Source organism: Dromaius novaehollandiae, chromosome 2, assembly GCF_036370855.1.
Source record: "Dromaius novaehollandiae isolate bDroNov1 chromosome 2, bDroNov1.hap1, whole genome shotgun sequence".
Taxonomy (NCBI): domain Eukaryota; kingdom Metazoa; phylum Chordata; class Aves; order Casuariiformes; family Dromaiidae; genus Dromaius; species Dromaius novaehollandiae.
The window spans coordinates 85080937-85092285 of NC_088099.1; the positions used below are offsets into that span (position 1 = coordinate 85080937).

General features: G+C 36.3%; 1 long non-coding RNA gene across 2 annotated transcripts; it reads right to left on the minus strand.

The window, feature by feature from the left end:
* Positions 1-4882: 4882 nt before the first annotated feature.
* On the minus strand, positions 4883-10478 carry LOC112996427 (uncharacterized). 2 transcript variants are annotated; one of them, XR_003262440.2, is made up of 2 exons: positions 10422-10478; positions 4883-5081 (listed from the first exon to the last, which is right to left on the minus strand). It is a non-coding gene; the product is annotated as an uncharacterized LOC112996427 (long non-coding RNA). The 2 variants fall into 2 exon arrangements; XR_010387431.1 differs by lacking the exon at positions 10422-10478 and adding an exon at positions 9779-9824.
* Positions 10479-11349: the final 871 nt, after the last annotated feature.

The following is an 11349-nucleotide window of genomic DNA, read 5'->3' on the forward strand; positions in this document are numbered from 1 at the left end:
CCATAGACTCAGACCTTGAAACTAACAAAGATTAAAATAACTCACTAATTCATTCTTTTACACTAGACTGTCCAGTATTTTTTGGTAATGTTAATACTGTCTGCTCTGATGGATCTAGTTGTGGTACTTTGAAGCGGTGCACAATTGAAAGATCAGGGAAGTTAAAGCTCTTTTATTAACAAAAATTATCTCAGTAGATCATTTTTATTTTACTAAGCTAAAACAATTGCAACAGCAGCAAAATGTCTTGCAGTTCCAGCTAATCTCCAAGTGTGAATGTAAACCTCCAGATCATGTAACACACTCTTGCAAAAGAGCATCACGACAATACACCCATTTCATCTTTGTTTTTTTACAAAATTGTTGTCCATCTTAACACTGAAATATCTTCTGGTCTACTCCCTTTAAAGCTAGAGAGCAGGTTTTACCTGAAAAGTTTTTTGCTAAAAGAGTTTTTTAAGGTAGGAAATGAAGATGTTTATATATGTGTGTGTGTGTATGTATTTTACTTTTTAACAGTAATTTTATCAATAACACAAAGGGAAATTGTACATTAAATTTTGATGGCTGAAAAACAAAATACTATAATTCATATTTCCAACTTCATCCTCCGTTTACCAGTGGATGCAGCAGCAGGGGTGAATCCTGAGGCTTGCCTCTTCCCTCATTTCTTGTCCAGTTTAAGTGTTGAAATATTGGAATTGCAGATTTTGGAAAAAAAATAGATTTTTTTTTTTTTTGCTTTTCCCTTTGTTGCTCTCTTGCAACTCTGAAGATTTTGAGTGTGAAATGAAATGAAATGACTCAAAAGAGCCAAATTGTACTGGAGAGTTCAAAGAAAACTTGTACATCTCCTTTCTTGCAGTGGCCAAGAAATGATTAGTGATGAGTGTTGTGAAGGGGAAACTCTCAAAAACACACCCAAACCTCCCCAAAAATCAGCAGGTAGGTCAAAGATGGCTTTAAAAATCATACTGTAGGATTAACTTCTGCTAGGAGAGAAGCTGCTTTGTGATCCATCTTATTCATTCTAGTTCTTCATTTTGTATTTTTCATTTTAATAACTGTATATTGTATTGAAGGTCTTCATCTTTTTGAGGACATAGAACATATGACTTGTCTCCCAAGGTTTTTCAGCCTTGGTAAACCTATCTCTACCTCTTCTACTAAAACATAGCTGACAAAATCTTGTTTCTTGTATCCAAGGATTGAAGGTCAGTCCTCTGTCTGGACAAGACTGGAGCACTTTGAGCACATGTACTTTATTTGCTCTTTTTCTTTTTTTTTTTTAATCTCACTGAGAACAAGATTTTTTTCCAGCTCATTTTAAATACCTCATTTTAATGTGCAAGAGCAAGGTTTTGACATAATTTGTACCAGTGAAATTTAGAGTATCTCCAGTGAAGTCACTGGATTTATCTGAGATTCGTGCTAGTGTGCTTTAAGTAAGAAACAATATTTAATTAATTATTTTGAAAACTTTGGGGGAGGAAGTTTGGGGGAGGAAGAAGGTATTTGGGAAAAGGTTGGGGTTTTTTTTCTTGTTAGTACATGACTCTTATAATAAAGAGAGTCTGGGAAATTTCTGCTGCAGTTATCTTGCTGTGAGACATTGCGTTACTGCCTCATCAACTCTGCCTGTATTGCACTGTCCTCAGTTTTATCATAGCTGGATGCTTTTCTGAGGGGAGCTAAAAAAAGATCTCCAAATTACTGTCAGAAATCCAGGTGAGGACATAGAGGTCAGCCAGCACTCTCAGCTCTTTTTTTCCTCAAGTGTAAAACCCCTGGCCTCCTGTCTGAAGCCCTTGAAAATGCCACGTACCTGAGGGGAGGACAGGTTTGACCCTCCTCTCCGCGTGGCACGGTGAGCGTGCAGATCCCAACGCGGGAGAGCTAACGAGGACAGGCAGTGCCTACCTGGACTCTTGCCCTGCCTACATGGACCTCTGGGAACCTTGTTTGTAAAAGGAACAGGGTGTCCACTCTTCTGCAAGAGAGCTTTTATATGTATAAACACTCAACTCTTAGTAAAAGAGATTGCCTAAAATGAAGATGTCCTGAATTTCCCTTTATTTTTTTTTAAATAATTTTCTACCTTTGTTCAGGTAATTAGCAATATCCCTTCCTTCTGTCAGCTCTGACTTGCTTTTGAATTTCGAAACTGTGCCAGGTTCTTTCCAGGCTCTCCATTGTTGCTATTTATTTTTAAGCTAAGCTCTTTGCTGTGTATTTACTCGTGGTGGCACTATAAAGATATAAGCAAACACTGAGGTTCATAACCATGCGTGAGAAAAGAATACCCCTGAAGGTGAGCCTGCAAGACTGGCAGTGTTGTTGTCAGGTTTTGCAGGATGTTGCTTTCACAAGGTACTTTGCAGATGTGTATGTTAGGAAGCGTGTTATCTTCTTGCGCTTACTGCTTGTATTAATTCTTGATTCTATAAATATTTACTGCTGAGAATCACAATGTGTTGGTCTTCACAAAGTCAAAGGGAAATGCTCCTTATTTTTAGGAATTAGAAAGGAAATAAGAGAAAGAAAGGAAATAAGGTTTGATTTGAGTCTCAGCGGTCCTGGACTTGATGTCCTTAAGCAAATACAAAAGCTCTGTTCCTATACTAATCCTTGCAAACAGCCCCAATTATCAATTTTGTATGGTCTATGTGATTTTAATTTAGCTAAATTCAAAAGTACCTGTAAATCATTTTCAAGATGAGATGGAATCTATTAGCCATCTAAATCCAGATTTAGTTACCAAATAAATAAAGAGAATTGTAACCATGTTAAATAAAGTCCTGCTGGCATTTATTTGAGCCTAAGGAAGAAAAAGAATCTATACCACCATAAATCAGTGCAGTTGTCCCATGGAACGTAGTTTGCCTCAAAATGCATTTAAGTGTCAAAGAGCCACATCATACATAGGCAGAATTTTAGTAGCTCTCTTCTGTACAGTTCTCGTGTAACAGGAATTCAGGAAATACAGCTAATTAACTGCTAGCATATGTATGTATATGTGTGTGTGTATGTACACACACACACACACACACATACACACATACTTGTTGCATTTATAGCATAAGTCAAACTAATATTAATTGCTCCTTCTGAAGAGGAATGAAGAAAATGTGCATGTTCTCCTGACAGACCTTTTTCAAAGGCACCTATTAAAATAGTAATGGTAAAGTCTGAAAAATATTTTGATCTGTTAGGTGATTGGTAATTACCTAGACAAAAGAAAATGGACACTAGGAAGGCATCTAGAAATCAGTGATAGATAATATTATCAAATATGTTACTAGAAATAGAGATTATTGCCAGAGTATTGTGATAAAAGCATACTTTTTTATCTAGAGGCTGTTGAAGTAAATGGAAGATCTTCACTGAAAAAGAAATGCTATTGGACAGTTCCAGAGCAAACATAAAGTTGTAACAGTGACACAGGGAATAACGAATTGGGGAAATACGAAGTACTGTATCAAGTAGTAAACAATGATGAAAAATGAATGGAGAAACTAAAGCTGAGTGTACATTTGTAAGGCTGTGTAGCTGTAAAACCCAGCAACGACCCACAAAATGGTTCTTTAAATGGTACATGGAATTGTGTTTTACAGCAGTAGCCAAATTGTCTTTAGTTAAATCAAAAGCACTCTAAATTCAAAGGAAAGTAAATATAGTTGAGGTTATCATTAATAGTGTGTTACATTGGTGGAGCTGGATTGGGTAGCTGGTCAGCATGCACTAGTTTAGATTTAAGATTATGAAAAAATTGGTGTTTGCTTTTCTCTGTGTTTATTTAAGTCTACTCTCTTGCAGAATTAATACTATGGATTTCAGTGGATATTGTTTGTAGCAGAGAGTTGAAAGTTAATATAAGACCATGTAACTCATTTTAGCAAAGTTGAAAAATAAATATTTTGGCTAGAGATGTAATGAGATAATGAATGTCTGTGATATTAATTCAGAAAAGCAGTAAGCATGTTGTAGCTGTAGAAGTATATAGGTGTTAGGAATATGTGGGTCTTAAAGAGAATATACTGAAACGTGATTCCTTACTGAATGCAAAAAATATATATATATTTTTTACAGTGTCATTATATAGGTAATAATAATGAGCCATAAGGTTTCACAGCTCTCTTTACAATAAGCAAGAGGCCTTGTCATAAAGAGCTTACTGTTCATTTGAAGGGGAAAGAGGAATCTTAGCTACATTATTTTACATTTTCAATATGTAAAAGCATTTTTTAATAACCACTGGTACTTTGTAAAAGTATATGGAAATATAGTGGTACAACATATGTCCCACCTTGGGAAAAGAAAATTGTATTTTGCATTCTTCCTTTTTTCCCCAATCAGGTTGTATTGTACTGTACATATGAGTAGTGTCAGATTCAAAGAAACAAGCTACAGAATAGCAATCCTTAGTACAAATAAAGATGCTGAAACCTATTCTTTTCCTATACAGAGGTACATATGATATTTTTCAGACAAATACAGATAATCAGCTTTTGCCCCAAAAGACTGGGAAATTATGCTAAGCATACCAGAGCATGTCAAAATCTACAAAGGTAAGAAAGTAAAGGACAGAAAGAAGGCAAATGAGATGTAGGATAACTCGAGCAGCAATTTATCAATACATATTTCTGTGTTACACCCAGAATATATATATGTATGATTTTTAAGATACATTCAAAAATTTAATCTGTACCATGTTCTGGGAGTTATTGCTAAATAAAGAGAGCATAAACTGTAGCACATCATATTCTCAGTTTCCTCAGCACTGTTATGAGACACTCCAGCTGATGTTTGGGTAAAGAGGAACTTAACACGTTTATTATTTTTCTTGCTACTACCAGAGAAATCATTGGTTTAAATTTGCATAATTTTTATCAATAAAATAATACAAAGTTTGCTTTCAAAGACACTCAGATCAACTAGGAAGTACAGACAATTGATAGAAATATCATAATATCATAGTCCATGCTGTGATGAAAGTCCTCAGATCAAAAGTAATAGGTGATGCAGTAGAGATTAAATGAATCTCTCCAAAGTCTTCATTCTAATATTATGTCCTCCAGCACCTAAGTAAATAAAAATATAACAAAGATATACTTCAGATATCTCAACCATATGTTTTTATATACAAAATATTAAATGGTGATGAAAGGAAAAAGATGCCTTTTTGTGAAACAAGTTACAGCATTAACAATGATCAGATGTTTTCTGGCACAATGAAGTCTGGCATGTTGTGTTATTTCTCCATTCTCTCAATGTTTTGGTAACAGAAAAGTGAAACTGTCCTCCAGGCATTGAATCCATAATAAATAACAGGAAGGGAAAAAAACTAAGTTCAAAGATCTTGTGGAAAAATTAGAAAATAATCAAATACTTAAAAGTAATCTGGCAGGTTGGTGGTTGAACCAGTAGTTCTAAATGACTTTTGAGCAACTTTAGATAGAAATGACATATTTGAACCTTGAGATAAAATGACAAATATTTTGTAGAAGATGAACAATATAGAGGTCCTAGATGAGATGAAGGGCTAATTTATAGGGGTTGTGTAGGGTTCATAGATATACTGGTGATTCATTCCAATGTTTATTCAAACTTTATACCTGGTTATAACTACGTTTGAAGGAAAAGCTAAACCAGGCCAACAAATGGAGAAAATTTCAATTTTTCTTTTTTGTAATTTGTTCCATTATAAGCCCATGCATGCAAACCAAATATGCTGTAATAGTTCCGTGATGCAGAGGTGTAACTCAGTCTTATTTCAGTGGGGTATGGGATCTGTATATTTGCTCTTTCATAAAGGAAACAGAGATGCCTCATGTAAGCCTGATGTCTATAAGAAAAATAAAGGGTATGTCATGTGAAATCTTATGCACAAAATTTAGACATATAAAATTCAGACGTTTAAAGACTGAAGACACCAGTAATATATCTTAAATTCTCCCCCTTTCTTGTTTTGAAGAACCTATCAAGTGCAAGGCTTATATTAATCTGTAGTTGCATTTCATTTTTATTTTTGTAATGATTAGATCTCCTTGATATAGTGGAAAGGTTTATTCATTTCCAGGGCTCCAAGAAGGATATCAACAGCAATTTTACTGCCAGTAGGGTTTCCCAAGCTGAGGTATCTGAAGGCTGGTGATAAGTCTGAAGACAAATCTACTGTTTGCCAAGGTTGCAGAATGTGTTATATGATTATTCATCTTTATTTTTTAAGAAACAGAGCTGCTAAGCTTTGGAAATACACGAATGCTAATATTGGTGAATGCCTTGAACTCTGGAAAAAGAACAGGGAACTGGAGAAACTGAATATTTTTCATTCCCTTAAGTCAAGTTCACTCCCGAATGGAGTAGCATAATTGGAGGGTATTATAGGCACATCACAGCCTTGCAGGACATGGTCAGGAATTGGACCTTTTAAAGGCAGCAAAACAGCAATAAAAGGGTGGTTGTTAATCAGGCATAAAAATTGGAGGAAGGTGTGTCAAATGATAGGCTTTCAGAAGTTACTCATTCTCAATCCAGTGGTGTCCGATGTGTTGTCTAGGGATAGAAAGTGAAGACGTAAGTTTGCAAGTTTCCCTGTCATAATCACAAATGTCTTGGGAGACTGCAGTGTTAAAGCAGAAAAAGAATGCATTTTCACACCACAGCTAATAATTGAATGTTACTATATTAGGTCACCGCTCTGCCACATATATATGTTCCCAGAATGTCATGTAATGCTTTGATTGCTGTCAGACTGATCATATACCTGGTGATTGTTGCAAAGCCCCAAAAATGAAAAAAAACTGATGAGAATTTATTGCCTGTTAAATGGCCTTATTTAAGAACAATAAAAAAGAGAGTTTTGCTACAGTAATGAACCAGTTGAAACAAATTAACTGTCAGGGAAATCACAGAATGTTTGAGGAACGCAGGAGTATGACCAGTAATCTCGGGTACCACTGACGATGCTGATGTAACATGTAAAACAGAAGGAGAAACATGAAAGACTATAGGAACAACTCCACATATAAAGAAGAGGATAATTTAATAAAGCTTATAGGACAGCACTTGAAGAGCAGACTTCATCAAGGATCTTTTGCAGTCAGAATGGAAGTCTCTGGCTGAGACCACAGTAAAACCATGAGAGAAGCCAAGCAACTGTTGTGTGTGAATATAGTAAAGGACATTAACTACAAGCTAGGCTAAAAAAGATCAAAAATTAAAAAAAAATACAAAATATACAAAGGAGATACAGAAGGCAACTATATAAGAGAACAGGAACAGTTAAACAGGCATTTGTTGTAAAACTGGAGTTGGAAGAGATTCAAGAAGCAATGAGAATCTTTAGAAGGAGAATGTGTTGCTTGGGGATTCAGAAATTAATGACATGAGTCATCAAAGTAATTCAGGAGTTTTATGAATGTTTTCAGTGATATAAAAAGTTCTTATGAAAGGGAAGAAGACAGATCTGCTAATGGCATCCTAAAAGGCCACTGTTGTGATGTTTGACTTTATGGCTGACCAATGAGGAGATGAAAAGTTGATATGGCAAGAAATATGAGTTTTCAAGGTGGCCTGTCCATAGTAGGAAAAAAATATACCACTAAAATTATAGGTATCAGACTGTGGGGCCCCAAGAACATGTTTATTACAGAAGAGGTGAGTGGAGCACAAATGTATGAATTGCAAGTAGAGCGTGAAAGCAAATTAGCACTGCTGTGTATAAGGCAAACAGCCTTGCCCAGCTTGTGCTCACAGTGCCCTGGATTATTCTTGCCTTCATTGCACTGAACACAAAGCAGTGGTGAAGAAGACATGCTAAGCAAGCCCATGGCATCTCCCAATGTTTAAGAAAGAAGGAACCAATTCCAAATAAGCAGGGCATCTGAAGAGCTCATGTGTTCATGTGGCCATTGTTTTGAAGTGCTATTCAACTTTTTTTTGAAACTGGCACGCTGGGTGGCTGGCTGTACCACGAAGAATGAAGTTCTTGATACAGGCTCTTTAGTTTGCTTTGTAGCAATATCCAAACTGTTGCACTGGGATAACTTGCCAAGTGCAGTGCAAGAACAGCTACGTCCACACCACTATATAGGGTCCAATTTCAAAGAGGGAATAAATATATTCTTACATTGAAAAGGTTCTCTTAACAGGGATTAAAAAAAAGATATCAGTTGTTGAGAGTAATGTGGTTCAAGTGTCATCGTTTCAGTTGCAGCCCTGAAGAAAATTATCCCTGTTTCCTGTCAGACAAAGAAGTTTCACATTAATGCACTGCCTTGTTCTAGTGAGCCAGAGGGTTTCTATGCACACAGATAATCTTAGCCTTTGCCTAAACATCTGTGTCAACAAGTTGTAAAGAAAACAAACTGGTTGTCTGATAAAAATAAGCACCACAGGCTTAAGCCATTATGCAAAGAAAAATTACCACGCATAATTTAGAGTAGCCTGAAGTAGTGTATTGCATTGGCTTGAATTCAGTAACAGTTATGGACAGGTAAAAATTTTGTCCTTCTTCGCTTTCTAAATATGTAAGGGAAATATCTATATGTTATATAAAGGCACTACAACCACCTGCAATACAGGTGCTGTAATACAACCAGAAAAATGGCTATATTGTTAGCTTATTCCTCAAGGGAAAAGAAAAAACTGTACTGTTATGAGACATTGTCTTTTGATAGCGTTGAACAGGCCTTTGTGGAGAGAGGAGGTTGCGTTTTGGATTAAGGCTATTTTTGTTCTGAAATCATATCCTTTACTGAGCAGTTGGTAGTCGTGCAAGCTGTGTTTAGATCAGAGCGAAGACTGAAGTGATTTTTGCCTCTTTTTGGCCTTCTACAGACAAGTGATATTTCCCTGTAAGAACATACTTACTGTATTTTTATTTATTGATTGATTGATAAATCTTTACCCAAACTTGCAAATAGGCTAAGAGTATTGTGTGAGTTCTAATTAATTAATAACCAAAAATCACAGGTATTCATTTTCGTATTCAGTGTAAGTTTATTGCATTGAATTCTTCAGTGAATAAAATGTTAACGCTCTTGGCAGTATCTGTTCCACAAAGACTTGTGAAACCCTACTATGTTTTTATAATAAGTGAGTACCTCTGTCAGTTAAAGGAGGAAATGCAAAGTATTATTTGTGATGCTCTCTGCTAATGATTTCTCTGATTTCACAGGGATCCTTTTTGCTTTGACTTTACACAGGCAAACTGAGAAGTATCTCAGCATAAGACTGACTTGAGCTTTTAAATGCCTCCAACTGGGCTCTGTGTGTGTGTGTGTGTGTGTGTGTGTGTGTGTGTGAAAATGACCCAAATGGAAACCGGTTTGCAGCTTAGTGTGTTGAGACAAGAACGTAAGGGGGCTATCTTGGACTGCAGGTCCATTTTGTTGAGTTGCAGTGGAGAAGGGGGTGCAAAACATTTTGTTTCATTTTGTTTTCTAAAGTGAGAGGAAACATTTTCCTGATTGCCTAATGTAGCCCAGTGTGTAATCTGAATGTTTTTGACAACATACTGGCATGCATATGAGAGCATCTTTGCATTTCAGTGTGCAACCTTTGAATTTCAATTTTAGTCCAGCAAGCTGGGAAAGAAGGAAAGAATCCTGGGTGCTCTTGGGTGCTATTTATCAGAACAACAAGGAAGAGCAAAATTAAGAGCAAAATGCTTTGTCGTCAGAGACATCTCCAGAAAGGCAAGTGTTAGGTTCAGGCTCCCTGAGAAGCTGATTTTAGTAAGCATAGAAATATCTATTCACCACAGCTTGCTCACCTAATGAAATATCAGTAAGTTGTCCTCATTCCTTATGCCCAATAAGTACAGAGAACAGCTGAATGGGAGATGTTACATCTTTTCTGTGGTTATTCAGTCATCTCTGGTTTCTGCTGATGCATGGTCTTCAACAATCAAGGCAACTGCAATATTCATTGTTATCTATAGATAAAGCTATTAACATGTATAATAGTCTTTAATTTGAAGATGACAGAATGAGAAGTTTACTCTGTGAGATATTTAGAGCAAATGAATGAACATGTTCAAAAGTTGCACCTGTCTTTAACAAATTAAAAATATATCCTATTATGAAATGAACATATTTTTGAGTCAAATATGCTATATGCTATAGAAACAGTCCAATTATCTCCTATTTGTGTTTTATCTATAATGAGACTGCTTGCTACTTGGGCATAATTTTCTGGGAGAGCTAATTAAGTCCAGATGATCACTAATTTCTCATGAGAACTGTGTTGTTTTTGCAAGGTTTTTATTGCTATTATGTAATTAGTAATATTACAAAAAACATAAAATTTCTTCAGTTTTTCTATCCCCCCCAACTTACATAACAGTACTGCAGAACAGCATACTCCAGTGAGAGAAGAGAGGTTCTGAAATATGAAGGTGGATATTAGAGACCTACTTTCTTTTTTGTGTGCTTGAACATCACTCAGAATCCCTCTGGAAGCCAGCACTCACTGCAGTAATAAAAGACTAACTGCATTACTTACTGGTCTTCTGCAATAAATAAACACAATAAACCTTGTTTATGAAGGAAACATATGTATTACATATCAAAATCAAACTAGGACACCATTAAGTCCATGAATGAAGCACCTGGAAATTAGGAAATCCCATACAATTTATGATTTTTTTATGTTGCTGTTCTTTTTCTTTTGGAAAAAAAAAGTGCATGATCCATTATGAAAAGCACAATAAAGAAAGAGCCCGTTTCTGTAAAAGGTTACCATCGTGTATCTGGGAGGCTCTGCCACCCATGGAGGCAAGCTGTGAGGGGCTCACGGATCACAGCTGTAGTGAAGTCTGAGCTCAGCAGTAAGAATGGGTCAGTCAGAAAATCCTTACCTTGTCCTCAAGGGCAGTAGCTGTCGCATTACACAGCCTTTAGGGACTGCAAAATTTGGGAGAGACGTTCTGTAAATCTTCCATAACTATAGGCAGGGCAGCAGAATTGTTTCTCTCCCACCCTTTTGCTGAATGAAGGCAACATTGAACACGGTGGTACCTTGATATTCTGCTACTATAAGTTGAACGAATTTATTCTCTGATGCTTCCAAGGACTTGCAACCAGGCACATGAGCTCCTGCTGAGTTACTGAGAATATTTCCAAAGGAGCCAGGACAATGAATCATGTAGTAATCTGCATCCCGAATTGTGTCAGCTGATAAGGAACCCTAAGCCCAGCTACTTTCTTCCTTTTGTGCCCTCCTCTTGTGCATAAAGTATTGTTACAGATTTTTGTTTTGTTTTTCTAGACTGCCTGTGGGATCATACCATGCTATTCAAGGCCAGGATGTTCCTCTTCATGAAGAAAACTCCTTTAAAATATC